A 4,813-nucleotide genomic window follows, 5' to 3' on the forward strand; every position below is an offset into this window, starting at 1 on the left:
GGCCTGTGGATTCTAAATAACCCATCAGATGTCAGCTGAGAGTCAAGGAGAATGAGGTTGTTCTGCTTGGAAGAAATCAGCCCGTTCAAGCTGCCACTGCTGCAGAACTCACATGCTACCTCTAATTGGCTTGATGTTTTCTAGTTCTAAAGAGTGCAAGAACATCTAGAAAGCAGGTGTCTCAGTGGATCCTTGCCAACAAACAATAGAAAGAATACCCCTGCAGCGGGCAGCCCAGGGGTAAAAGCTAAGTCACTGGATAGTCTACACTTCAATCACACTATACAAAAGGCAGATTAAAGTAAGAGATTTAAAAGAATAGCCTGAATGGAAGCTCAATAGTGTATGGAAGCTGCATACTTCAACTTAGACCCAGATTGGCCTTACTATTTTGGCAATAGCTACAGTCCATTTTATGTTGTCTTCAATTCCAAATTCTGACAACAGCTGTGTATATGAACATAATCACCATACAGGTTTAATTCATTGTACTGAAATTTACTTCTTGCTAAAAGACTTATACTTGGTTTTAAAAGTGCAATTTTGGATTCTGAAAAAGGGATACGATTTAATGGCATCCCTAGAACTGAAACTTGGATTTTTCTCTATTTACCTGTTCTACTGAAAAAGCCAGTGTCTCTGCTGTGATCTACCAACAGTGTTAGCTTCAAGGACACACAATCTCTGCTATTAACCTCCCAACAGTATTAACTTCATGGGGACATAGCCTCAAGACTACTTTATTTTCTTTCTTATTTTTAACGTTTTTAATTGGAAAGCTTTCACACACTATACTTTGATATGTTCCCCTCTACCCTAATTCCTTCCAGAACCTCCCCACCTTACTACCCATCCAATTTTATATTCTTCCTCTCTAAAATATCAAACCAAAATAACAATAAACAAATAAGAAACACACACTCACAACACTACAAAAACACAAAAACGAAAATCAAAAGAAAAAGACCAGTGAGAAAAAAAAAATACGCTCTACAAAATGAAAATAAGACAAGTCTCAAAAATACCATTCAGTTTACTTTGTACTAGTTAAGTGCTCCTGAGCCTGGGGCTTGCTCTGAGGTGTAGTCAATATAACCAGTGAACTGAAGAAAACTATTTCTTTCTTTTGCAAGCAGTTGTCAATGCATATGGTTCTTGGTTAGAGGTGGGTGTCCATGGCCACCTGCAACTTTCAGTTCTGTGTCTCTGTCTGTCTTGTACCTGTGCAGACCTTGTGCATGGTGCCACGGTCCTGTGAGTTCATATGTTCGTCAGTCCTGTTTAGTCTTGAAGACACTGTTCCCTTGAATTCATCTATTAGTTCTGGCTCTTAGAATCTTTCTGCCTCCTTTTACACATAGATCACTGAGCCTTTAGTGGAGGAGGGCTTTGATGAAGACATCCCATTCAGAACTGAGTGCTCCAAAGTCTCACTCTTTCTGCACAATGTCTACTTATGGGACTCTGTGCTAGTTGTCATTTATTACAAGAAGAAGCTTCTCTGATGAGGGGTGAGAGAGGCACTTATCTAGGGGTGTATCAGAACATCACTAGGAGCCATTTTATTGCTGTGATCTTTTTTTTCTCTTTTTTTATGATTATTTTTATTAGGTATTTATTTCATTTACATTTCCAACACTATCCCAAAAGTCCCCCACGCCTTCCCCAACCCACTCCCCCACCCACCCACTTCTTGGCCCTGGTGTTCCCCTGTACTGAGGCATATAAAGTTTGTATGACCAATGGGCCTCTCTTTCCACTGATGGCCGACTAGGCCATCTTCTGATATGTATGCAGCTAGAGACATGAGCTCCAGGGGGTACTGGTTAGTTCATATTGTTGTTCCACCTATAGGGTTGCAGATCTCCCCAGCTCCTTGGGTACTTTCTCTAGCTCCTCCATTGAGGACCCTGTGATTTATCCAATTGCTAACTGTGAGCATCCACTTCTGTGTTTGCTAGGCCCAGACATAGTCTCACAAGAGACAGCTATATCAGGGTACTTTCAGCAAAATCTTGCTAGTGTATGCAATGGTGTCAGCGTTTGGAGGCTGATTATGGGATGGATCCCCAGATGTGGCAGTCTCTAGATGGTCCATCCTTTTGTCTCAGCTCCAAACTTTGTCACTGTAACTCCTTCCATGGGTGTTTTGTTCCCAATTCTAAGAAGGGGCAAAGTGTCTACACTTTGGTCTTCCTTCTTCTTGAGTTTCACGTGTTTAGCAAATTGTATCTTATATCTTGGGTATTCTAAGTTTCTGGGCCAATATCCACTTCTCATTGAGGACATATGTGAGTTATTTTGTGATTGGGTTACCTCACTCAGGATGATACCCTCCAGGTCCACCCATTTGCCTAGGAATTTCATAAATTCATTCTTTTTAATAGCTGAGTAGTACTCCATTGTGTAGATGTACCACATTTTCTGTATCCATTCCTCTGTTGAGGTGCATCTGGGTTCTTTCCAGCTTCTGGCTATTATAGATAAGGCTGCTATGAACATACTGGAGCATGTGTCCTTCTTACCGGTTGGGACATCTTCTGGATATATGCCCAGGAGAGGTGTTCCTGGATCCTCCGGTAGTACTATGTCCAATTTTTTGAGGAACTGCCAGACTGATTTCCAGAGTGGTTGTACAAGCTTGCAATCCACCAACAATGGAGGAGTGTACCTCTTTCTCCACATCCTTGCCAGCATCTGTTGTCACCTGAATTTTTGATCTTAGCCATTCTGACTGGTGTGAGATGGAATCTCAGGGTTGTTTTGATTTGCATTTCCCTGATGATTAAGGATGCTGAACATTTTTTCAGGTGCTTCTCAGCCATTCCTCAGGTGAGAATTCTTTGTTTAGCTCTGAGACCCATTTTTTAATGGGGTTATTTGATTTTCTGGAGTCCACCTTCATGAGTTCTTTATATATATATATATATTGGATATTAGTCCCCTATCTGATTTAGGATAGCTAAAGATCCTTTCCCAATCTGTTGGTGGCCTTTTTGTCTTATTGATGATGTCTTTTGCCTTACAGAAGCTTTGCAATTTTTTTTTTTTTGAATAACAAAAAATATTTTACTAAAACATAAGATTTACAGAAGTTTCCAGACAAGCCATACAAAATGGTCACAAGCTTTTTCTTTTCGGGGTGGGGGTGGGGGATGGAGAATCTACACTTGACAGCAAAGTCACAATGTTATTAGTGAGGGCTGTGATGTTTATTTAATGTTCCCATTTTGGTTCAGACAATCAAGCTTGTCCATCTACAGCGTCTAAAGTTAGACTTGGCTAGAGAGCATATTCTAAAAAAACTGGTTAGCTGCATTTAACCACTGCAATTAGATCCTTTAAGAGGGGGGAGGGGAAAGGAGGCCATAAAATTAAACTACTTTCCCCCTAAAAAATAAAATAACACCCATACCCCTGGCAGCTAACCCTGACAACTACCTTCATTCACAGTGCCTTGTACTTTAACCATGATGGGGAAGGAGTCAAAGCAGAGAGTCCTGCTTCTCAGCATCTCTCAGCAACCCAGATGGTACTTCTAGCCTCTGCTCATGCTTTACAACAGTGAATCAGGACAAGACAGATTTGCTAATGTGCATGTAATCACCAAAGATGAAGATGCCTGGGCTTTTATTCTGTAATGTTTCTAAGACTGTGTCCATTAAATGCAAACAAAAAAAGGAAGAAGTCTTGGCAGAACAGGAGAAGTGGTGTACACTTGATGATCTGATCGACTTAAATATTGTTCATGGCATATAGCCTAGTCCATGCTCTCGCTGTTTCTATGGCTTGGGCTTCGTTGGTCTTCCATTGCTCGGCTACATCATTTGCTAATGGATCGTCTGGATTAGGAGCACTTAACAAAGCCTGGATTGATAGCAGAACTGTGCGGATCTGCAGTGCTGGGGACCACTTATCTTTCAAAATATCTAAACATATTCTTCCCAACTTGTCTACATTAGGATGATAAATTTTGGTCATGAAACGTACTTTAGGTGCTGCCATTGGGTATTCTTCTGGAAGGAATAGTTCAAGTTTAAAAGTCCCTCCCTCAAAGGGGGAATCCTGGGGGCCAGCAATGACCACATGAAAATAACGGGCGTTGCTCTCATCTGGTTCTGCTTTAATGCCAGGAACTGGTTCTGCCAGCAAACGCTGGGTTTCCTTGATGATCCTGCGGGGCAGCCCGGCCATCTTGTCAGATCCCGAGTTCGGCCTCTGCTCTTGTCTCCGGCTCCGCTCGCCTCACGCACGAGTCGCTTTGCAATTTTATAAGGTCCCATTTGTAGATTCTTGATCAACAGCAGAAACCATTGCTGTTCTATTCAGGAATTTTTCTCCTGTGCCCATATCTTAGAGGCTTTTCCCTCTTTCTCCTCTAGTGTTTCAGTGTTTCTGGTTTCATGTGGAGTTCCTTAATCCACTTAGATTTGACTGTAGTACAAGGAGATAGGAATGGATCAATTTGCATTCTTCTACATGATAACCGCCAGTTGTGCCAGCATCATATTTTTGAAAATGCTGTCTTTTTTCTACTAGATGGTTTTAGCTCCTTTGTCAAATATCAGGTGACCATAGGTGTGTGGGTTCATTTCTGGGTCTTCAATTCTATTCCACTGGTCTACTTGTCTGTCGCTATACCAGTGCCATGCAGTTTTTATCACAATTGCTCTGTAGTACAGCTTTAGGTCAGGCACGGTGATTCCACCAGAATTTCTTTTATCCTTGAGAAGAGTTTTTGATATCCTCGGTTTTTTGTTATTTCAGATGAATTTGCAGATTACCCTTTTTAATTCTTTGAAGATTTGAGTTG

At 41.3% G+C, this 4,813-nt stretch overlaps 1 pseudogene; it reads right to left on the bottom strand.

The window, feature by feature from the left end:
- Positions 1 to 3,613: 3,613 nt before the first annotated feature.
- On the bottom strand, positions 3,614 to 4,252 carry LOC147000863 (ubiquitin-conjugating enzyme E2 N pseudogene; annotated as a pseudogene).
- Positions 4,253 to 4,813: the final 561 nt, after the last annotated feature.

This window comes from Mus caroli, unplaced genomic scaffold (assembly GCF_978045245.1).
Source record: "Mus caroli unplaced genomic scaffold, Mus_caroli_1 scaffold_15, whole genome shotgun sequence".
Taxonomy (NCBI): Eukaryota; Metazoa; Chordata; class Mammalia; order Rodentia; family Muridae; genus Mus; species Mus caroli.